Raw genomic sequence first — 25030 nt, 5'->3', positions numbered from 1 at the left:
CTTGGCTACTGTACCGAAGCATGATAAAGGGCATAGACTTCAGGGTCCAAAAGACCCAGGTATGCACGCCAATTCCAACTTAGCCATGGCATATTCGATACAGTTTCCAAGCCTCAGGTTCCTAGGGCATAAGATGGGATTCCTCAGGCTAAAACTACCCACTGTTCAGAGCTGCTGTGAGGCCTGACTACAGATATCAAAAATGGCTCTAAGCCGGGCGTGGTGGTTCATGCCTGTAATCCTAAACCCTTTGGGAGGCCAAAGCAGGTTCCCCTGAGGCCAAGGGTTCAAGACCAGCCTGGGCAACACAGCAAGACCCCATCTCTACAAAAAAATTAGAAAGTTAGCCAGGCATGGTGGCATACACCCATAGTCCTAGCTACTCGAGAGGCTGAGGTGGAAGGATGGCTTGAGCCCAGGAATTTGAGGTTACAGTGAGCTATGATCACAACACTGCACTCTAGTCTGAGTGATAGAGCAAGACCCTATCTCTTTAAAAAAAAAAAAAAAAAAAAAAGGCTCCAAATAGACAGTTTCCTTAGCTTCATTTTCCCAAGGTCACCAAGTCACCCTTTAGCTAATCTTCCCTGCAACTCTTGTTTTTCATCATTTCTTATCACAAAATGTCCATCCAGCCATACAGCTATGCTCAGTGGCCTCCGCACACATTTTCTTCAGCTGCCAATGGTTAAATGTTCCCATCATTTCCCACACTAGGTCATCTTTCCCTCTTCGTCAAACACCATCTCTCTCCTTTTTCACAATCCCACCAAAACTTATGTTTTTCAGAACCTCTGTTTGGATCCAATCCTTTCCTTTTTTGTATTCTTCCCACCCCTGCCCCTAGAACCCAAGTAAGCATGTTAGAAAAGAGTGTTAAAAATTAAGGACACACGTTCAGTTCACTTATAGGTAGGTTATGTTCTGACAATAATGAATTAAGGCAAAGCTACAAACTACACCCCCAAAACAGGGTAGTCAATCATATACAACTCTGTGCTCAAGGTTATACAGAGAACAAACGAAAGATGGAATGAACCAAGGACAATCCATCCCTACCACTGAAAAAACCAATAGTTTGCCAACAGTGTCATTTTTATATATGAACAACAGCACATTCCATATAAAAAGGCAGCCCCCGATTTCATTGCCTTTTTGTATCCAAGCTTGTTAAACTTGTCTAATAAACGTGTGTAACTCATTTCTCATTGACTGTACTCATTCACTTAATGGTTTTGCCAATGTCTGAACAAAGGCAGCCACCAGATTTTGCTCTTTTCAATGAATGACATTCTTTAGAAAGTATCGCATTTTAAAATGAAGAACACCTTGACTAGACACAGGAAATGGCTAATGTATCACATTGACTTAATGGTTTCTACTGTAGCAGACTCCTCCAGGGGTGTCTCATGAGCCTACTGTCCACCTTCACTGAAACTACTGTCACATACTTAGGGTTAAGAATATAGGGTCAGGTGCGGTGCCTCACACCTGTAATATCATCACTTTGTGAGGCCAAGGCAGGAGGATGGCTTGAAGCCAGGAATTTGAGACCAGACTGGGCAACACAGCAAGACCCCATTTCTAAAAACCATTTTTTAAATTAGCTGGGCATGGTGGTGCACACCTGTAGTCCCAGCTACTTGGGAGGCTGAGACAAGAAGATCCCTTGGCCCCAGGAGTTCAAGGCTATAGTGAGCTATGATCATGCCACTGCACTCCAGCCTGGGCAACAGAGCGAGACCCTATCTCAAAAAAAAAAAAAAAAAAAAGAATAAACCCATCCTCTTAGGCCACAGCTGATTAGACCAAGACCAGTTAGATTTTTGGTCTTGCGAACTTAGATTGAGGAATACAGGTGATGTCCACTAGCAGTTTAAACGAGGACATGGAAATACAGCAATATCTGACCACACAGGAAAGAAAGTTCTACCAAGGGGGAAGCACGAAGAGATAACCAAGGACTTGAGGTCGTGAAAAGAACGCACAGCAAGCTTAGTGAGTGATGATGCCTGAGTTCCTAATGTCAAGTCCCGTGACAGCTGCCACCTCTGTGCCTTACAATGAGCTCCCTTTTTTATTGTGTTAGCTTGGTCGAGTGTCCTGCGTATCATGCAAACTCTAAACAATCTAGTCTTTTAATGCTCTCCCTTATGAATCTCGCCTACAAGGAGCTACTGCTTCTCCTGGTCCACACACCTCACTGCAGGCACCTGGGCCACAGGTGTCCTCAGTCACTCTTCCACATGAAGGCTGCCAGGTGAGACTGGCTCCAGTGCAGGCATCCGGTGACCACTGTACTGGTATCGCATACAGTCCTCACCCATCCAGCTACTCACCCACCCATTCTAGGGCCCTTCAGCGGCCACACCTATCAGCACCACAGCTCACTCGGACTGCCTGCTTCCTGCCACCTTGCCCTTTCACATCTCACCTGTGCTGCGTCCTTGTGCTCTCTCGGTTCTTGCTTGTTTCCCTGCACCTGCAACCATCCGTCTCTGTTTTGCCTTCTGATGCCCTCCACAGGTCTGTCTGCCTCGTCTTTGACTCCTAACCCAGCCTGACTCTTGCAATGCAGCAAGGCTTCTGCCTTACAGCCCCAGCTACATTCTGAACTCACCTCCCACTCTGAAGAACTTCCACACTTCCGCTCCCTTCCTCCGGGACGGGCCCCACGGCCTTACCTGTCCTCACACCCAGGCTTGTGCATGTTCTTCCAAACCTCCCTCTCCTCCCCCTCGACACTCTGCGACTCCACAGCCGCCACACGCAGACACTGTCACCACGCCAGGCACAGGACTCTACACAAAACAGGAGCCTGACGGATTTAGCCACCAATTAATAAATTGTACTCAATGTGCCAGATTCATATATCACAGAACTCTGTGTCCAGATGTCCACTAACATGTAAAACTCAACTCGAATTTCTGTGAAATGGTAGACTTTCTTGCAGAGATGGGGGAGGTTAACTATCTCATGCAACAGACATCATTTTATTGCTATAGATGTGCCCTTCCCAAAGTAAAAAACAAAACAAAACGCAATGCTAACTAAAGTTTTCCAGTCTCTTAAAGTTCAAACACATAATATACCCAACTCGTTCCTGCAACTCAGCCTCTTGTTTGGACCAGGCCCCTGGGCAACACCTTCCCAGGACAGCTGGGTCCAGGGACTCCATGGTGGCCGTCTTCATCGTGTGCCCCAGTCACCTCAATTCCTTATCAGGCCTGAGGGCAAAAAGAGTGGCACTCTAACTGTTTTGAGTCCTCATCTACCACTGGATACTGAATCCCTGAGCCAAACACCACAGGGTCGCTCTGATGCGCGCATGTAAGTCCTGACAGTCTTCAACGACAATGAGTCTCAACAGGTAGCTGAATCTAATCTCAATACCAAAATTACCCACTGTCTTACCAGACTACGGGTGTCAGGGGGTCAGTGGGATCAAGGTATCAAAGCTGGAGTCAAGCAGGAATGTCAGAAGAGGAATAAATCCAGAAATCTGTGTTCATGCCAGAGCTGGGCAACAAGGACCAGAAAACCAGTTCTGGCCCTGTCTGCACTCGCTGCTAGCATCACGTGCCGAGCCAGAGGGTGAATCCCTGTGGGGTCAGGCACCGCCCGGAGAATCAGATCATTCTGGAAGCAGAGAGGAAGCAAGTCCGAGATCAAGGGAAGAGTAGAGACTCTTGCCACTCAAAGTATGACAGTCCATGGACCAGCAGGGCCAACATCACCAGGAAGCTACCTAGAAATGCAGAACACTGGGCCCACTGCAGCCCCCCTGAATCGTTACCTGTATTTTAACAAGATCCCCGGATGACCTGTATGCAAATTAAAGTGTGAGAAGTACGGTGTAGACAACAAGGGCACCCAGGGCCCAGCCTGGGATTCTGGGTGACAGGTATAGGACAAGAGCAGCAAGTAGGAGCTTCCACATGGGACAGGCAGCACGAATGAAGCAGCGCAATCGGGGAAGAAGCTCAAAGCCAGCCAAACCCTGGTTCAAATCCGGGGTCAACCATTTACCAGCAGGGCAATCTCTGGCTAATCACTTAACCTCCCTGAGTCTCAGTAGGGATGTCAGTTGCAACCTTACAGGGGACAGTAAATGCCAGGCATCTAGCACACATTAAACCTGCAATAAATACCGTTTTCCCCTTTCCGTCCTGAAGCACTCACTGACCCAGTATGTCTGTGTAGGCTCCGTGACAGACCGATGAATAAGGAACACCTGGGAGAGAAAATGGGTCCCAACTAGGGGAGGATGAGTTTCTTTTCAGTTATTATCCTACGCTTTCAACCAAAGGAGGGGCTGGAGAGCAATAAACATGAATACCGCAGGGCAGCAGAGCAATGTCACTGCTAAACTTGCTTCATGTCCGTCCAACATTCCAGACCAGCACCATCCAACACAAATATAATGAAAGCCGTGTATGTAGTTTTACATTTTCCAGTAGACACATTTTAAAAAGAAGGAAAAAAAGGGGGGAGGGAGCAAAATAAATTTAATAAATTGCATTTAACCAAAATATTATGAGCTCAACATGTAAGCGATAGGAAAAGTTAATGAGATATTTTCATCTTTTTTTTTTTTTTTTTTTTGAGACAGAGTCTCACTCTGTAACCCTGGGCTAGAGTGCCATGGCATCAGCCTAGCTCACAGCAACCTCAAACTCCTGGGCTTAAGCGATCCTCCTGCCTCAGCCTCCCAAGTAGCTGGGACTACAGGCATGCGCCACCATGCCCGGCTAATTTTTTTCTATATATTTTCAGTTGTTCAGCTAATTTCTTTCTACTTTTAGTAGAAACAGGGTCTCGCTCTTGCTCAGGCTGGTCTCGAACTCCTGAGCTCAAACGATACACCCACCTCGGCCGCCCAGAGTGCTAGGATTACAGGCGTCAGTCACCGCGCCCAGCCCTCTTTTTTTTTTTTATTAAGTCTTCAAAACCTGGTGTGTGTCTTATCCTTTCAGCTCAACTCAATTAGGACTGGCCACATTTCAACCGTTCAGCAGCCATAGGCAGCTAGTGGCTACCACACTGGACAAAGCAGTTCCAGAGATAAAATAATTATTTGTAGATCTCTTGGATCCCTTCTCCACTCAACCTTCTACCCAGCCCCAATCCTAGTGTGCAGAGTATGAACCTCCCTCTAGTCATCGTCAAACATGGGAAACAAAGTGCCAGGGGAAAAAGAACACAGGCTTTTGCTAACCTAGCATATTTTCACAATTAGGTTTTGTTTTGTTTTAAACTTTACTCAACATAAATTACACCAAAAGACAGACAAGCTAAACTACAGCCACTCGATGGTTGAGCTAAATTTTTCCGGGAGCAAAGAAAGTTCAAGTACAAAACTTGGACAAGATTCTCCAACTATAAAGGAAAGTACAGCCAAGTAGGAACAAGTATGCTACCCTCGTGCCTACATTTCACCCACTTTTAACCAGACATAGGGTAGCTGTTAACTGAAGCCCTACAGATGAGGCAGGAGACACACATTCTGTGTGTTTTCATGGTCAAAAACAAACACCTACTTGCAAATGAAGTAAGGCAGGACAGGAGACACAATACCCTCCAAGAAAAAAAAAAAAATTCTGGGGCTAACACCATTCTGCTAAAACAGAGCGAAAAACACAGAAGAGCTACAATTTTAGGAAGGACTTACCACATACATTCCGCTAAGCACTTTACATGCATTTACTCCTCAGAACAACCCTCAAGAAAAGCATGGCTTAGAATTTAAGTAAGTTGCTTAAGGTCCCACGGCCAGTAAGTGGCAGAACACAGGTTTAGAGCATTGACGTTTAGGCACACAAGTGTGTATCATTGAGAGCTAGGCACAGGCAACCGAAAAGCTCCCTGTCCTTAGCACCCAGATTTAACTGAACACTAAGCATAATCAGTCCTCAGACTGACCCTCCCATCCTTGCTATGTTAGACCAGCAAAACCATTAAGGACCAGCTGACCAATAAGTACCTATGTGAGGCTTAATTTGATCAACCCATGTTTCTGGGTTCACATGATATAAGGATTATGAATAAGAGCTGGATTAAATACCATCAAAACACATAAGACAAATCTGAAAGGCAGAGAGGAAGCAGTAAGGGCAGTGGTCTGGGATTGGGGTCCAGAGTGCTGGGGTCCTGTTTCAAACCTGCCATGAACTACACACTGGCCCCTGCCCCCCAACGTGGGCTCAATGTAGAAAATGAGGAGATAACTATAAATATCTGAAGCACTTCCAGTTATGTGATCCTTTAAAACAGAGAGTTTTGAATTTTCTAACCTCAAGTTTTTCAACAATCTAATTGTTACTAGTCAGATCCCTAGAAAGAATTTCTTTCTCACAAAAGAAAATTATAAAATCAATACCCATTACCAGCACCATGAGTCAGCCTTTGGAAAAATGGAGTTTGTGTCCCAAAAGGAAAGGGCTGATATTGAGCAAAAAGTCAAGAACTTCAACACCCTAATTTTATCTTTAGATCTCTATGGATCATTCAAAACATCTAAAAGCTCTAATTATGTAAAATTGTAATAACGGATTGAAAACAATATAAAAGCTGCATTTGGGGGCCCTAAAGACCATCCTTAAAGAGGAATCCTTAGTAGGGAACATGTGAGACAGCTAAAATAAACACTCTGAGGTTTGTCTAAAAATTACTTATTTCAGTCTCCAGATTTAGATTAAACAGAATTTGCTCTTCCCCCTCCTAAAACAGCCAGAATTCAGAACTTCCTGCCTGTAGAAGACGATTCAAAGAATTCTTTAAACTGTTGTTTATTTATTGTTGGAACAAAAGATTCTTCTCAGCACCACTTTCGATTTACTTTGATTTTCTCATCCTTTTCAAAGAATACATAAAATAAAAACGTCTCTCCATTCCTTCTTCCTTCCAGTCCGTATCCTCACCCTAGTGACCAGTAGAACCGTTTAGGGCTTTCCAACATGCTATTTCTAGAGCCGTCCCTGGTGCAGATGGATTCTTCTCTGTGCTGATGAAAGTCAGGAAAATCTGACGAAACACAAAGGCCCTCAGTGTAGCTCCAGCTTCTCCACTGCATGTTCTCACTTCGAGGACACGTCAACTGTCACCTCTAACCCGAATGCCATCAGTCGTCTTTGCTGTTTAGCACCTGCTGTGCCCTTTCTGCACGCCTCCTAGCCCTCAAACCCCTAGAAAGCTTCCACATCACCCCTTGTCCACCAACGGTGCCCCCGCCAAGGCAGAACAGCACAGTGATGGGGAGCATCCTTCAAATCCTGCCTCTACTAAGATTTATGAGTTGGGGGACTTTGGCTAGGGTCTCTGCCTCAGTTTCCCCACTGGCACCATGGGGATAAGAGAATACAGCTCATCTCACTGTTTCATATTAAATGAGATAGCATAATAGCTGAACATGGCGGTGCACCCTGGTAGTCCCAGCTACTCTGGAGAGAGGATTGCTTAAATCCAGGAGCTCAAGTCCAGCCTAGGCAACATAGCAAGACCCCATCTCTTAAAAAAAAAAAAAAAAATAGAAAAAAAAAGAAATAACAGAAATAAAGGGCCACCACCTTCCGCAGTGCCTGCAGGTGTTAGCTACTAATCTTTTTTTTTTTTTTTTTTGTAGAAACAGAATCTGGCTATGTGGCCCAGGCTGGTCTTGAACGTCAAATGATCTTCTGGCCTCAGCCTCCCCAAGGGCTGGGACTACAGCATGAGTCACTGCACCCAGCCTAATTTCTACCTTTCTGGAAACGCCCTCCAACTTCCTGCAGCAGGTATTTTAAGTTCTTCAGAGGTTCCTCTCCCTTTCATTGATGGTTTCCACTATGTAAGACATTATCTTAGGGGACAGAAACTCAACCCTTCTGACACGTTTCTTCTATCCTCTCTGTATGCTCATTATTCACAGTCCAGACCTCCAGCTCAAATAGCCCTCCTGAAGCCCAGACCGACAGAGCCAAGAGGCAAAGGGAGGCTCCGCAGGCAATGGAGCCCAAAATCAGACTCATTCGGCCTTCTGAACTTGCTATCTCGAAGACGTAGCCTCCGCCTGCCACCTGGGAGGCGGCCTCTGCCCCTCCCTCTCCATGTCTCCCTTACCCAGTCAGGTGTGCACCCAGCCCCCTGAAGCAGCCACTAGCTGCCCCTCCGTCCCCAGGAACAAGGCTTCAGATCAAAGCCCTCACGGTTTCTCTCCTGGGATCCTGCAGCCGTCCCCTGGCTTGGCCTCCCTACCTCCACTCCATCCTCCAGTGCTGCCACAGGACCTTTGTCATGAAAGGGAAGTCCTTCTGCCTACACTGCCCACACAGCAAGTCCACACTCGCAGGGACAGTACTGAACGACCTTCCTCAGGCTGGCCCTCCACCGCCACTCCCCCCACAGCCCACTCCCGACACCGGATGCTCCCGTGCCTTCTGCATCCCACTACTCTTCCCCAGGTCTTTCCCGGTTCAGCTCTCAAGCCACCTCTCCAAGGGCTCCTCCCCTGACGCTGGCACTAGGTGGCCCATGCACATTCCTGTCATAGCTTCTGCAGGCTCCTTCCCACTAGACTCATCTCTCTGGTGTCCTTTCCCCTCTGCACTCCCCGCGCCTAGCACGATGTCTGCTTAGCAAGCAGCAGGTATCTGTTAAATGGCCGGAACAATCCCCAAATTAACATCGCTTCCCATTTCTTGGACTATCCTCCCTCTACACCACCATGATCTCTGCCTATCCCTAAAACAGCTTTCAGGATCTGTTCTTCCCAATCCTGAAAGCTACTTTATCCTACAAAAAAAAAAAAAAAAAATCTGCTTCCAAAATGTCCCCTTTCACTGCCTTGATATTGCTTAAACATTTTCAGTTCCTTAAAAATTAGAAAACCTGAATAATAACTATTAAAACACCACCAATATTGGCAGTCAATAAATCAAATTATAATTAAGAAGTTGTTTACATACAACTAAGATTTCAACAAAGATTTTCGGTATCACTTTCCAAAATTGCAATTCTATTTTAATGTCTGGTGTTTTACAGAACCTGAAGACAAACGTAAAAATTAAACTGCCAAATGTTTCTGAAGAGATTAAAAATAACTGCTGCAGGAGAGAAAGGATATTTTACCACTGGCAGTTTTTGTTTCCACTTTTGGCTAATTCCGATTAGTTCAGGGTTATAAAGCATGTCATCCCATTAGAGAGTGTTCTATTATCATGATCATCTCTCGTGTGTCTTCAGACAATGTTCACTATGATCTCTTTCTTGGGAAGTCTTAACTGCAGCTGTCAAGGCTAGATCTTTTCTGTGACTTACAATGAGATGAATTTATTTTCATTCAAACTTTTAATTCTCGTGTGTGTACCATATGACCCAGACGTCTCAATTCTAAGGAGAGTCATGTAATGTATAGTGACATTTTGGTCAACAGTGGCCTGCATATACAACAGTGGTTCCATAAGATTACAATACCGTATTTTTACTGTACCTTGTCTATGTTTATGTATGTTTCCATACACACATACTTACCACTGGGTTACAGCTGCCCACAGTACTGAGTACAGTAACACGCTGCACAGGTCTGCAGCACGGGAGCAGCAGACCATACCATATGGCCTAGGTGTGCAGTAGGACATACCACCTAGGTTTGCGTAAGTGCACTCCACGATGTTCGCATGACGATGTCATCACCTAACAACGCATTTCTCAGATCATACCCCCATCATCACTCGACACATGAGTGTATTTACCAGAGAAATGAAAACTTGTATTCACACAAAAACCCTGTACAAATGTTTACGGCAGCTTTATTCACAATTACCAAAAACTGGAAACAACCCTCATGTCCTTTTCTAGCAGGGAATGAATAAACTAACCGTGGTACATCCATACAGTGGAGTACTACTCAGCATTAAAAAAGAACCAAGCATGATACACAGAATATGGATGTACCTCAATTGTATTTTGCTAAGTGAAAGAAGCCATTTATATGACATTCTGGAAAAGACCAAATTACAGGGACAGAGAACAACGTCCCTATAGTGGGACAGTGGTTGCCAAGGGAAGGGCTGGGGAGAAAGGGCAGCAAGAGGCGTTTTTTGGGGTGGTGGAGCTATTCCGTATCGACTGTGGTGCTGGATGAACGACTCCATACATATGTTGAACCCACAGGCTTGGATATCCCAGAGTAAGTTTTACTGTTTGTAAATTTAAAAATTGAAAAAGTTAATTCTTCAATCATGACACAGTTAAAGATCATTCCTGAAATATAATTAACACAAAGGTGTGTATTTCTGTACTGTTTACCATGGCTGCTGCTGTTCTTGTTTTGACAGTATGGGGATTAGGAAGAGACGTTAGGGGAATGAAGGAGTCACCGGCAACCTTTCTGAGGTTCCACATAAGGGCGAGCTCCACTCCAGCTGTGAACAGCCAGATGGACTTCCACCAAGGATATGGGAAAGGTTACTCAAAACCAACTGAAGACAGACTGTACTCCACAGCAAAGCCCAAGAAAGCATGTCAAGGGAAGAAATAAACGGAGGATGGGAGAACTCACAAATCCTAAAATTCTAATGCAGGTATTAAGCAGAAAATTCCCCTTACGTGTTGACTACTTCCTTCCTAGGCCTTCCCTAAAAATGAGTAAAGGTGGGTGGGGGCAAGGAATCTACCGCAGGAGAGAGGGAGGGAGGGAGAGAGAGAGAACAAGCTCACACTCCTGAACCAGGTTAGGCTGAGTTCTAAAAGCCCCTGTATCCAATGTTCCTTAACATGGAAAAAATGACTCTACACAGGCAAATGATAAAAACAAGAAGGACTCGACACCAAGTTACACTTTCTTTCCAGTGTACTCTGCTCAGACAAACCCACACATTCCTGCTCCAGAGGGGATGGCCCACAGGTCGTCCTTGGAGACTGCTGCAGGCGATCCCAACCAGACGCCGGGCTGGGTTAGGCTAAGCGACAGTAACAGCCAGGCGGGCCCCGCCCCAAGCATGGGTGCCCGGTGTCTCCTCCTGGCTCTCCCAGGAAGGAACATGCCCTTGCTTACTGTCCACACTCCCATTCGCGCATTCCCAAGCCCAGAAGCCTCTCGGCTCCTCTCCCGGGAGACCTGGGCCTGCTACATTGTTACACCTCCCTGTGAGATCACCACCTGAGACAAGCTTCCATCCAAGATGAGCTCATGATTACTGCCCTGGAGAACCAGCTCTCCAGCCTTCAACAGCATTTGCAGCTGGAAAGACTGGTCTAAATGCAAAACAAATGCTATTTTCAGGAGACTTCTGGGGGGGGGGGCGAGGGAGGGAGAGTAACAAAGCTAAAAACCACCAAGAGAGCAAACCAGAACATTCCATGACGTGCAATGCCTTACAAAGAGATTTTTTAAAAACATATTCTCAAGAAATAGCCAGTGCAAGGGGTTGGCTAAGTTAAAGAAAAATTACTGACTCTGGAAAGGCAAGAAGTAAGGACCAAACGATAAAACAGCTTATTGTATTAAGTTATTAAGCTAATTAAGGTGTATCATATTAGCCATCTGAGTTTTAGTTGGCACCAGAAAAGCAGGAGCAGCAATCTTGCAACATGGATTGGGATCTGCTTTGCAAGCATATTTCTGCCATGCTCATACACAGAACCTCTGGCAGTCAAAAATGATGTAGAATTGAAAACCAATTTTAGCACAGCGATTTGTAAAGAATTTTGTTCCATCATGTAAGCTATTTGCAGGTCTATCCGTCCGAGATTACATTTATCTCTATTAAATACTACATAAAGTATTCTGAGCTAACCATGCACTCTTGTTTCCCTTTTGCCAGTTTTATCATACAGTGGATGTTCTGTAGCCAAATGAAAAACATCTTAACAATAAAAACCCTTGCATACTTGACATCCTTCACTGCAGATATTCTGCCCACCAACTGCCAGCACACAACTTAACCAATTCTAAGATCCCCGGCATTGCTGAAAAGACTCTATTCTGCTGAGCACAGAGAGGAACAAAATGCCCACTTCAAAGTAAGGCAGAAATTTTATTTTCAATCATGTCTTCTGTGAGCTCCTCTGGATGTACTTTCACCAAACCAGCAGAAAGGCAGAACCAGTTCTATCTGTTGCTGAGATCATACTGGATATGATTGTGGAGCCGCTGGTTTCCTGTTTGGGGAAGTTACAGTTCTTTTCATAAGGAACCCCAAGGCAAAATGTTTAGTGTTCCCCTGTAAGCTCTCTCAGCCTTTGTTCTTCACTTTGCTAGACTCCTTGCTGCATTCTTCTCCTCTCCTCTCCAACCTTTGGTTTTGGAGGGTGCATAAAAATGCCAGCTCAGATCTAATGCAATCTTTTAAGACATTACGCATTTCCTACCATCCATTACAGAACAACTTTGAGTTAACAGGCATCTTTCCACAGCTGAAGCCAGACTACCCCGTTTCCTCCTGGTACTGCATTAGCATTCCACATTAAAATGTATGCCACAAATAATCCAATGGCGAACTCACCGTCAACAGCCCCCAAAATCAATAAAAGACATTCCACCACTTGACTCGGAGTGAAAAACCTTTCAGGTTAACACAGAGAGCAAGGTAAAAGAAAGGTAATGAATGAACAAAAGGCAACTCTACCCTTCAGATTCCTCAAATCCTAAAAAGGTGGATAGGCTGCCTCGATTTGGTGAAGCCCTTCCTTTTCTTATAATCCTCGGGAAAATGCCACATGTGTACCGATTTTGTTGTATGCAAAACAGCATATTCCCCACAAGGCCCTGACGCCTACCATTCTCTAAACTCCCTCCTTTCCAGGCCGCACTCGTCCAATTGCCCAGACACATGCGATTTAATGAAGGCATTCAGATTTCGCCTTGATAGCAATACCATCATAAAGTCACTCTAATCCCATTAAACTGGGTTAACATTAAGAGAATTTCTTCTCCACTCTGAACCCAATTTTATCTCCAGGGTAGCAATCCACTGTCAGTCTGTGTCTGAATGGATCTGCAAATAAATATTTAAATTCATGCTCAAAACAGCGTATCTCACCTTGTGAACCTTGACCTTTTGAAAAGACTTTGGGCCAGTGTTCAGTTACTGTCACACGGCTGCATTCTCAGCAAATATGAAAGGGTTAAAAGCAGCCCCAGTCAACAGGCCTACAAGGAAAAAAAAGACAGCATGTATGGCTAACAGCATCACTGGAACGCATTTATGCTCATTTCCTAGAACAATATTGTTACCTTTCGGCCTTCATAATAGTCAGAAGTATCCCCAACACCCTTTAGTAGCTTCTAAAAGGAAAAGCACAAAACAGAACATACCCTGCAAGAGAAAAAGGCATGCAAAGTAGCATTCTCCAGCAACAAACAGACTACCATTACAAATCCATCAGTTCATTTGGTTTGGTTTTGTTAAAAACAGAGAGAGAGAGACTGCATAAACCAAGTGTCCCCACCCTAGCAAGGCACATTTTTTTCTTTAATAAGGGTCATAAATCTCAGCTCCTTGTCCATCCCTTAAGCAAAAGAAAAAGGCAGGAAAAGCCCAAGTAATCTCAGACCCTGCAAACCTGCACCTTTTTTTCCATCTTCTCTACCCAGAATCTTTCAGGGCTCCATTAGTCACGTACCAGTGCTGTGTGGTGTCTAAGTGTGCATTCACATACTGTGTTGGGATGGTACCTTCCTGCAAGCTCCTCTGCTTTTGGCTGCCATGGAGGGAGGAAGCTGCTATCCCACTGTAGTAGCTCAGTGACTGCATTGTGTTCAGGAGCTGATCTGCCTCAAACCAGTTTCAGCCGGTTCTGGTCACCCTACATAAAAAAGCTATGGCAACCCTCGCTGAGTTGCCAACAAGTCCCTGAAAATCATCAGCACAGGGGGATCTCGCTGGGGGTTGCTTTTCCCTTTTAGGTCTTCCTGAGCAGGGGAAGGTCATCGTGTGTCCCCCCCACCACACACGCACACAGCCTTGGAAATGCTCACCTCACGAGCACCCCAGAGCCCCTCAGGGCCCATCCCCCGCCCCTCCGCCCCACAGCCCTCCTTCTCCTTCCCCCACTTACCTCCCACAACCTGGCTCAGATCTTTGTGTACGTGTGTGTCAGTGTGTGTTCTCTGTGTTGGTGGCTGACAAAGAGCCCCCAAGAAAGCAAGCTGTGTGTGTCTGCTCACACAGGATGCGTCGGCTGCAGGAGGCGGCCTGGCCTCCTAGCAGAGTGGTGCTGGCTTGTTGACCAGGCTCCTCTCTGCCTGTCACCCCCACCCCACCCAGCCCCCTCCTCCCTTCCGTCCCTCTCCTCGCTCTCCCAGCCCTGTCACCACCACCAGCAGCCCCCCAGCCTCCTCCTCCTCCTCCAACCTTCTCTTCTTTCAAGCACCTGGGGGGAGAAGTCCAAATCCCTTCACCTCGGGGAAGAAAACTGGGACTGTCTAGGGTGGGGGCGGGGGGCGAAGGAAGGGCCAGTGGGACAGGGGGCACGGAGGCCTTTGAGAAAGCATCTGTGCACGCCAGCGCCGGCGGGGGGAGGAGGAGAGCTGCGCCCACGTGGCCCCCCTCTCTGAACCTGCGGGGCCTAGTAAAGCCAGCTCTTCCTCGGCCCCCCAAGCCAGCCGGCGGGGCGCGAAGGCCTGCTATCCCCAAGGCCAGGGTGGGACAGGCCACTGCAATCAGGCCAAGGGGCCTGAGCCTCACGCGCTCGCCCCGATCCGCAGGGCTGGGCACGAGGAGCCGAGCCCCCGCCTCTCCCCGGCGACCACCCGCGCCCCTCGCTTGCCCCGGCCGCCCCCCAGCCCCAGAGGCGCACACCCACCCCCTTCCCGGGGTTGGCCTCGCAGCGGTCAAGCCCGGGCGCCTGGGCCGCAGCTCGGATGACCTTTGTTCAGCGCGGCGCCGCCGGCGGCTGCTGCTGTGGCTGCTGCTGCTGTCGTCGGAGCGGCGGCGGCGGCGGCTTCCATGTTACGGGCGTGTCATCTGCGTTCCCGCTGCCGGGGTCTGTGTGTGCGTGTGCGGTGGAGCGGCCTCGCCGCCGCCGCCACCGCCGCCGCCGCCGCCGCCTCCCGGGCCCCCGGCCGCCGCCGCCGCCGCCGGGCCTCGCCGAGCGCCCGGCCCGGGCCCCGCGCCTCCCCGGGCGCCGCGCTCTAGGCCGCGCGGCGGCGGCGGCGGCCGGCCCGCCACGCCGGGGCCTACGGCTGGGGGTGCGGGCCCGGGCGGCGGCGGCGGCGGCTCGGCCCGGGCGGCGAGCGAACAAAGGGGAGCGCGGGCGAGGGGGAGGGGGCGGCCGGCGGGGGAAGGGAGGACCCGGGGAGAAGGGCGGCGGGCGCCCGGCCGCTGCAGCCCGGAGTCCGGCGGCTGCAAACGGGCGCCCCGCAGCCCTGCCAAGTCTCGCCCATATGGGGCTGCAGCACTGCAACTTCGCCCCGGAGAGCACGGCCGGGTGGTGGTGGTGGTGAGGGGATGGAGGGAGGGCTGCTTTTTTTTCAAACGACATTTCAGGCTCTCACCCAGTCCTTTCCATGGCCCCAAGCCGCGACTTACTCGAGTGGAAGGAAGCAAGGCCTCGCCAAAGATGGTTGAAAAAGACCGTGAGCCTCTACCCAGGATCTTGAAGCCAAGGTGGTGTTTTGTTGTCCTCGTAATGGTGGCAAATAAGTAAGAAGAGAGCACGCTATCTTCAGATAAATTAAATCTGGAATTCTCCCTGGAGGTGGGAGAAGGGGCTCTCCTCTGGTTAGTTAGTGGTTTGGAGCCCTTTTCGCCTTAAACTGAGCCACAAAAGAATGGAAGACACCCCCTGGGGTGGGGAGAAAGCCCTGGTGTAAAAGACACACGTTTTGCTTTCAGAGAAAAAGCCACTGGGGCCAGATTGAAACATGGCATGTTCAGTTCATGTGGGTTTTTTTTTTTTTTCCCCTTAATGGGGGAATGATATTGAGTAAACAAGATGTAATAGCTGGGTCTTTAAATTCTAGAAGGGAGATGGTGTACAAATGTGACAAGCACGTATTGTACATACAGCAGGTGGTCATAGCCTACAGAACACAAAAAGATACATATATAAACCCGCTAAAGGCCACGAAGGAGTGCAGAAAGAGACTATTTCCATTCCAGATGAGGTATGCTATTTTTCCAGCCCGGTGTCCTGGTTCTTATATTGTTCACAGACGTGCACTCCATTTAAAGGTTTTTAAAACCAGAGAGAAAACCCCCATGTCAGGCTAATTGTGCTGACACTGGAAATAGGACAAAATGGAAGGATCTGAAAAAAAATATATCACCATAACCTATTAAAAAGGCTCACTCCTGTTTGATCAGAATCTGAAGACACCAATATTACTTGAGTAGCAGTGAAGACTCCCAGCATAGGAAGCATTTCTGTGTGTTTTATTTTAAATTAGATTGATTGGTTACTATTTGCAAAGTGTGCTGGAAAAGTTAAAAAAAAAAAAAAAAAATCTCAGTCGGCCTCTGCCTCTCCCTTGCATGAACTTCCATGGAGGAAGCCATTGTTCTCTATTGTGGGAGCACTGTATGATGTAAATTGCAAGTAGCACTCTTGCTATTTAGGACTTTTCATGTAAATGACTTGAATTTTAGTCTCACTGAAGAGTTGTTGGTCTTTTAATTTCAAACAACAAATTGCTTGGAGCTGCACTGAAGTTGGAATACATATTTACCCGTTTAGAAAGACCTGTGTAGTCTGCAAATTTTTCCAGTCACAGCATCACATTTATCAGTGTTACAAGATGATGAAATTGAAGCTCTCATTTTCTTTTAACCTGAAAACGGTGCCAATACTCTGTGGGTTGAGTTTCAACTTTACCTGGGCTTCATTTCATTTGAAAGGAACCCTTTTTTCTTCTCCCAAAGATGGGCCTTTATTAATATGCATGTAAAAACATTATGTGTTTTGAAGGGTATACAAGGACCAGCTAATTTGAAATCTTGCCATGCTACACATTTTACAATATATGGAACTGCATAATGTACATACCATAGTAAATCCTAGGTTTCATGGATTTGGAATCTTTGTTTACTTAAAATACTCTCTTGCCCCTCCCCCATTCCCTTCTCTTAAGAGTTGAAATCACAGCAAAGCAGAGTTACAAGAGTTGTTATTACCAAAACTGAAGTCTGAATCGCTTATCATAAAGAGTCTTCAGCTGTACGACTGCCTTGTGGCTTCATGATGCCAGATACTTTTTCAGCAGGGCTCTGTGCAAAGCCCAGTGTTTTGGTGGAGCCTCGGCTGGAGGAAATTTGGTTTAAAAGCAAAAATTCATCATCTGCACAAATGGCAACAGATAACATTGCATCTGCTTTTAAATACCATAAACAACCAAAAAATAATAATTTGTTGCAAATTATCTCAGTTCCATTTTTACAAAAAGAATTTTACCCTTTGCCCAGGTAGACCAATAGTTAAAAGCAAAGCCATCTTAGTCTACTTTACAAAATCATTGAATTTCGCAGCTGAAAAAGACAGCATTTATTCTAAGGTTTTTTTAATATAAAAAAGGACCCTACACTCTTCCAAAGAAACCAGTAAAGAAAAGATTCATTCTATTGCTCTACATGTGTAAGGCCATCTTGTGCAGGCTCTGCTTTGAGCAACAATAGAATCAGTAACTGCAAGAATGAAATAAAACTATCATTTGAATGCAGTAGATAAGGACAGGCAGAACAAAGAAATTATATGATTCTTATGCCAAATAGAAACTAAAGGAATTCTAAATCCTTTGAGATTTTGTTGTTGCTGTTTTTATTACTACCTCTCAATGTCTTTGTTTTTCCTCCAATCAGTATATTGCAAAATCCCAGCTTTTTTTTTTTTTTAATCTTTTGTGGTTAGAAGCTGGTTTTGCAGAAGTATGTAGATGCTTTCCCTCCAAATTCCACTGTGAAATTAGGAAATTCCTTTGTTAGGCAGAGCACACAAAAGGTGTGTTCCTGGAGGGAAAGAGGAAGGAAAAAAAGAAAGAAAAGCCTTTTCTTTATCTCACCATCAAAAGGTCTTAGGAACTACTCCTACCCTGAGCTGCCCCATGCCTGGAACTACACATTTTTTAGCTCAAAACCAAGCTAGGCCTAGGCGTTTATAGAGAATTTAATATATTAAATGTGTTAGCCTGTTTTTAAATGAATTATTACATTGTTCGATCATAGCATAATAAAGATTTGTAGCAGAGTCTCCAGCAAAAAAATATGGGGAAAGAAAAATCTACCTTTTCTTTTCAAGAACATCAAAATATTGATATAATCAGGATTTTCTTTTTAATTTCCAAAAACATACCCTTGAAAGAAATCATAACCAGGTTTAAATTATTATTAGCCTGCCAGAAATAAACTAAGGGGAGGTCTGGAAATGGATTCATTCCCCTTATCCTTTGTTAGTGATTTCATAAATACATTTTCTGTAGCAAAACCACCTCCCCTTTTCTGAGCCTCAGTTTGGAAGTGCTTGCAAAGGCCTTTCTCTCTGAGACAGGAAGGGGTGGGGGCTGGGCTCTGAGTTGGGCATTATTTAGGAGGCGCCTAGATATTTGAATGACCTCCTAGGTCCTGCCTGCTAGATGAATCCACTAATCCTTACCGCCTGCTGACTCCAGGCCTAAATGCTGGAAAGCTGGCCTTGTACAAGGAAAGAGAAGAGAAGGGTGTAGGGACAGGGGAACGTGGGTAGTTTCTAGGAGCTCTCCCTTCAGGAATCATAGAAGAGCCATTAATATGGGGTCTGGGATACCAGCAAAGAATCATCTGCAGAAACTGTGGGCCAAAGGAGAAGTCTGTTGAGAATCCCCTAAGGTTTCCTACCCCTTTGTAACTTTTATGTTACATCTGGGCTTCCGGAGAAGGAATTTGTCTTTGGTTTTGTTTCCTACACTCTTAAGTCCAAGAGGAGGGGAAGAGAAAGAAGAGGAAGCTTAGGAAGGTACCTGAGAAAAGGAAAAGCCATCAAGCTTCCTGCTTGGAGGGCCTTCTGGAAGGACAAGGGAGCACACAGGAAATGGGGACTCAGTTCCACCTGAGAAGGGCTCTCACTGGTCTCCTGCGGCGTGGAGACTATCTGGCCACTGTGCACGTGCGTCTTCATCTCTGCCTCCTGCTCTCGGCATCCCCACCACACTGTAGTGCTTTGTCTAGTTTTTCTCCGCAGGGTGTACACCCCCAGCCCCTGGCTGCCGAGAACACTGGCTACTGACCCCTCACAGCAGAATTGGTCACTGTAAACTGCCTTGGCCCGTCTTGTGCCAGTTCTTGGGAACTGCCTCACCCAGTGTTACACCTCTACCCCCTCCCAAGGAGTAGCCAACGTCTGGCTGATGTAGAGAGAGAAAGACTTGGGCCTCTCACCTTAATTTGGGCCCACTCTGAGGGGCCATTCCAGCTCCCAAGCTCCCTGAACATTGGCAGAGGCCTCAGTCACCACAGCAGTGTAGGTCAACTTCTCCTTTCTTCTGCCTTCCTCACTCCCTCACAGGTGGATCTCCAGAGATTATTCCGGGTCTGTTTCCAGGTACCTCAGCCCGAGATACCGACCCAACCACATCTGTCTCCCCAGCGACGGCACTCTCTGAAAATGGCCCTATTCCCTCTCCTCTGCTCCATCGCTAGATGCAGGGAGGATTCTACCTCGTGAGCATCTGTTGACCCCAATGCCTCCTCTCTCCATAGCCAGCACCCAGGCTCAACTTCAGGCCCATCGCTTCAGTTTGGAACTGGTCACTAACTCCTTGCCTCCAGCCTGGCCAACTTTTGGTGCATTCTCCACACTGAAACTCTAGTAATCTTTCTCAAGATACCATCTTGCCACCCCTCTGTGCAAACTTTTCCGTATCTCTCCATTGTCCTTGGAATACAATCCAGACTCTGTAAACGTGACATAGCGGGCTCATCATGATTCAGCCCACCCACTTGCCTGCCCACGTCCCTTGTCTCTCCCTCGTCACATTCCAGGATCTGGTCTTGTTGGACTTTTTGTTCTTTGAATGAGACCTGCTCCCTCTCACTGTCAGGCCCACAAACGTGCTGTCTCCTCTTTCTGGAAGACTCTCCCCACCCTTCCCCAGCCTCCTTCATCTAACTAACTCCTGCATATCTTCAGGTCTAAATGTGTGTCACTCACTTGGGGAAGTCCTCCCTGAGCCCTCCCCATATATACAAACTGGGTTTGGGTGCCCTGACGTGCTCCTAAGTTGCCCTTTTCACATGATATTTGAGGCTTATTTTACTCTGTCCCCATGAGACAAGAAGCCTGCGCGGTCAGGGACAATGACACTCTAACTCACTGGGATCTTCCCAATGCCATCCCAATGAGCAAGACATTTATAAATTAAGCGTTCATTAGCCTAGGGTGGTGGCACACACCTGCAGTCCCAGCTACTCGGGAGGCTGAGGCAGGAGGATCGCTTGAGCCCAGGAGTTTGAAGTTGTAGTTAGCTATGATGATGCCACTGCAACAGAGTGAGACCCGTCTCCAAAAAATAAGATAAAATAATAAAAATTAAGTGTTCAGAACATCAAGATTAACACCTATATAGTTTAGGGTTTTTTTTCCCCAATGACAAAGATAAAAGATGATCAAGTAGTTTAAAACTTTCTGCTGAACTTAATGATAAATATTTTGAAGTGTCTTTTGAGGTTTTTTATTTAATACCAAAAGACCAAAAGTCACATATCACTGGGGAAACACTCGTTATTTCTGGCAAAGTTTTTCAAAATAATAGTAATAATATATAAGCAAAAAACAAATGTTAAAATGTAAAAACAATAACCAGAAAATATGGCTGTAAAATAAAATACATTCATTTGTCAGCAAACAGTTGGAAGATGCTTAGAAAATATTGCTGTAGACTTAAAGAAACACGTATTAGAATAAATTACACAGTGTGGGAGGTTTGCTCAGTTATTGAAAGGCAAGTGCAGGTATTCCTAACATGCCATTGCTTGCTCCTATTCCAGTGATGGCATACCTGAAAATAACTTATTTTTTATGAACTATTAAATTAAAACTTTAGCAGAGAAGGGATACTCTCAACAATAAATGATCTCTTTAATCAAAACATTACATGATTTGTTGTTTTTTTTTTGAGACAGAGTCTCACTCTGTTGCCGGGGCTAGAGTGCCGTAGCATCAGCCTCAGTCACAGCAACCTCAAACTCCTGGGCTCAAGCAATCCTCCTGCCTCAGCCTCACGAGTAGCTGGGACTACAAGCATGCGCCACCATGCCCAACTAATTTTTTCTATATATATTTTTAGTTGTCCATATAATTTCTTTCTATTTTTTTTAGTAGAAATGGGGTCTCGCTCTTGTTCAGGCTGGTCTCGAACTCCTAAGCTCAAATGATCCACCCACCTCGGCCTCCCGGAGTGGAAACATTACATGATTTAAAAAAAAAAAAAACTGTAACAGTAATCCCTAATGTAACAGCTTCCATACAGAAATTTAAAATTCTGGGATTAAATAACAAATTCCAACACAAAATTTATCACTGCATCATCCACAGAGAAGCTCCTATAGCAAAGAAGTTGAAGCCAGAAGTTCACAAGTTTCTACAGGATATCATCAGCGAAGTTCATTTTATTTAAAAGGTCATTAGGGGCTGGACATGGTGGCTCATGCCTATAATCCCAACACCTTAGGAGGCCAAGGTGGGAAGATCACTTAAGGCCAGAAGTTCAAGACCAGCCCGGGCAACAGAGCAAGACCCCGTCTCTACAAAAATTTGTGTAAATGAACCAGATGTGGTCACACACGCCTGTAGTCCCAGCTACTCAGGAGGCTGAGGCAGGAAGATCATTTGGGATCAGGAGTTTGGGGTTGCAAAGAGCTATGACTGTGCCACTGTACTCCAGCCTAGGTGGCAAAGTGAGACCAGGTCTCAAAAATTAATTAATTAATTAAATTTAATAAATAAAAGGATGGGTTGGGTGAGTAGGAGGACTTTTTTTGGTTTTTTTTGAGATAGGGTCTTGTTCTGTTGCCCAGGCCAAAGTGCAGTGGCATCATCATAGATCACTGGAACCTCAAACTCCTGGGCTCAAGTGATCCTCCTGCCTCAGCCTCTCCAATAGCTGGGACTACAGGTATGTGCCACAACACCTGGCTTTTTTTTTTTTTTTTTGTAGAGACAAGGTCTTACTATGTTGCCCAGGCTGATCTCAAACTCCTGGCCTCAAGCGATCCTCCCCTGCCTCCCAAAGTGCTAGGATTACAGGCATGAGCCATCACACCTGGTCTAGGAGGACTTTATAACAGTTCCTTTACCAGAGACTCTCTACTGTACTTTGAAAGATGAAGCATGACTAGTGAAATCTTCTGTATCACACTGTAGTTTGTTGGCCATGTCATGGCAAAGAACTTAAAGGCATTCCTTGTCCTGTTTAAAAAGAGTAGAGTTTCAAATTTGCTGACTTTTTCTTCCATAAGAGCAATCCATCATATGCTATGTGGAAGATTTTGGAGCAGGGGACCAAAAACATTTAATCTGTCCCTTTAAGGTAAAGATAATATTTTAACCACAAGAAAGAAAATAATTGCTTTTAGAAAGAAACTCATGTAATGGAGAGAGCATTTTAGAAACAAATGTTTGGAAATCCCTTCTTACATAATTTTGATACTAAAAATTGTGCAAGAACATTACCTCTGCTGGCAAATACACAGGCTAATTTTCTCAAATAAAAAAATAATAAAAACAATTACCTCTGACAACAATCACCTAAGTACACTTAAAATATCATAAACAGAATTTTCTCAGATGTTAAAAAAAAAAACCCAAAACTCCCAGATAAAGAGTTTCAGTGGGCTTAATCCTATTTGTTTAAAATATTAAAATGTGAATACAACACCTTCCAATTTACATTTGCAGAGACAATTGAGTGAGATTCACAAGCAATTCACCATCCAAATTTTTTTTTTAATTTTATAAAATATGGAACGCTTCATGAATTTGTGTGTCATCCTTGCGCAGGGACCACGCTGATCTTCTCTGTATCATTCCAATTTCAGTGTAAGTGCTGCCGAAGTGAGCACACCACCCAAATTTCAACTAAACTTTTTGCATACTTGGTCGATGAGATTGAAAAATAAGCATTATGAGTGAGTGGTGAAAATTATCCATCTCTTCCAGCTGGCACAAAACTTCGTAAGGCATCTTTTCCCATTATCATAGCCTTTAAAGCAACCCAAGTTGAAAAAAAAATGAATTTAGAGTAAGATATTCAAAGTATTTTGTCATGCTATACCAAGACTTCAGAAAAAAAGAAGCATATTCAATCATACCGAGCTTGAAATATTAAGAATTTAGTAAGAGCAAAATAGTAATAATAATACTTTGTACTGCTAATAAATAAAATTTAATTTTAATGGTATTGTTTAGTCCATCATAATTTTAACCTTTAATTTCTATTTTTGTGTATAACTTACAATGTATTTAACAGCATAGTACTACCTATATTTAAACTCTAAGTGAATTTTTATAAATTATCAGTGATTAAATAGGTGAATAATTGAGATGAATACTCAAAATTTTTTTCACTACAGGTATGATCCATCAAAAGAGTATAAAGGCCACTAAGTTAGAAAAATTGCCTAAGTGGACAAGCTTAACTCTGCTCTGCACCATGAAATCTTCTAGAGTTTCACTTTACCAGCAGTCTAGTTTTGGGGAAATAAAATGCATGTGTCCCTTAATAAACTCATTCCAAGTACCAGATAAATAAGAAAACATATCATACTCATGCTGTGTTTGACAAGGCCATGTGAACAGCCCAAGCAGTGTGTCATCGACACACCTTTTCTGAGTTTCCATGTCAGCCTGTGGCCAGATGTACAAGGAGCCTACATTGCAGCATTTACAGACAGCCCCTGGGTTGGCCCTCTGTCACTGTCTCTTCTCTCTGTTCTTTCATCTTGTCCTCCCCATATAGTCAACTTGACCGTAGCCCATGGAGTATTTAGAGCATGAACCACAACCAGTTAAGCTATCACGAGCATCAGCCACCCTGTACCTATGCACCCGGCTCAGTAGCTTTGCAAAGCAAGTATTAAATAAGCCCTAGCAGGTGCTACCCATCTGTCTATTCTTTTAAATAGCCCATCCTACTCCTACCATCTAAACACACATTAAGTTAAGAGGAATAAAGATCCTTCCTCCTGGGGCATAAGATAAAACCTTCAGGCCCCTTTTTTGGCTACCTCCTCAGTGAAACTACGTAACTATATATAGTCTGAAAGACTCTCCCTGCATTGGGAATTCTGTATGGGGCACGTCACCGCAGCCTTCTCTTGAAATTCTCTTCCCTTAGTTTTCATGACAGCTTTCCCTCTTCCATAAACTCATTTCTTCTCAGTCTTCCTTCTCAGCGGACTTTCCTGCGCTCCTCTCTGAAATACAAATTTTTCTTAAGGGCCTATCTTTGGCCTCCTTCTTTTCTAAATCTGCATCTAAAAATCTAAAATCTAAATCTGCATCTCCTGGGGAAACACAGTCACTCTCAAGGCCTCAAGTTTATTCCAGTGATTCTCAAATCTGTGTCTGCAGGTCTGACCTCTCCCCTAATTCCAGATCACACTGAATTGCCAAGTAGACAAAGAAATGCTCCAAAACCACTTCCAACTTAGGAGGTCCAAAAATGCACCTCGTCCCCTTGCATCCTCCACAACCACCATCTCACTCGATGGTACCACACTTTTTTTCTCCCTTTCTCTGTCACATTACACTCCTCCGTACGTATCCAGGGGGAAAGTGCTGCCAGTTTTTTCTGCAGGCTTCTCTCTGTTCCAGATCCAGTCGCTGCCTTATTTGAATCAGTTATCTCCTGCCTGATCTCTTACAGAGACTTCTTAACTGGTCACTAATCTCTTTACTGCCAATTTCTTCTCACAGCCCTTAAGCAACCAGAGTTTATCGTATTAAATGCATATTACACCATGTTACTTCATCTAAAAGAACAAAGGTCCCTCTTGTCAGAAACTGTCTCCCAAACATGACCAACACAACTGCTGATAAGGGAAGGCTGAGTCTGTGGCTTCCCAAGGCACATATGGGAGAACAT

General features: G+C 45.2%; 1 protein-coding gene and 1 non-coding gene across 7 annotated transcripts in view; both read right to left on the bottom strand.

Moving 5' to 3' along the window:
* The window catches only part of ZNF532 (zinc finger protein 532), a 99270-nt gene extending 83223 nt beyond the window's left edge, over positions 1–16047 (bottom strand). For 3 of the 6 annotated variants that reach the window (XM_045527454.1, XM_045527455.1, XM_045527456.1), the window contains exons 1-2: positions 13214–14561; positions 13020–13129 (exon numbers count right to left, since the gene is read on the bottom strand). The gene's annotated coding sequence lies outside the window, so the exon portion shown is untranslated. Of the gene's footprint in view, positions 1–13019; positions 13130–13213; positions 14562–14784; positions 14954–15509 lie in introns of those variants that run through there. The other 3 variants (XM_045527453.1, XM_045527451.1, XM_045527450.1) reach the window with 3 other exon arrangements.
* Positions 16048–22899: 6852 nt separating this feature from the next.
* Positions 22900–23006, bottom strand: LOC123622028. Its single transcript, XR_006729391.1, has one exon. It is a non-coding gene; the product is annotated as a U6 spliceosomal RNA (small nuclear RNA).
* Positions 23007–25030: the final 2024 nt, after the last annotated feature.

The sequence above is a fragment of the Lemur catta genome, chromosome 16 (assembly GCF_020740605.2).
Source record: "Lemur catta isolate mLemCat1 chromosome 16, mLemCat1.pri, whole genome shotgun sequence".
NCBI lineage: Eukaryota > Metazoa > Chordata > Mammalia > Primates > Lemuridae > Lemur > Lemur catta.
Note: the sequence above shows the minus strand (reverse complement) of the source record. Positions and strands in the feature narration are given on the sequence as shown.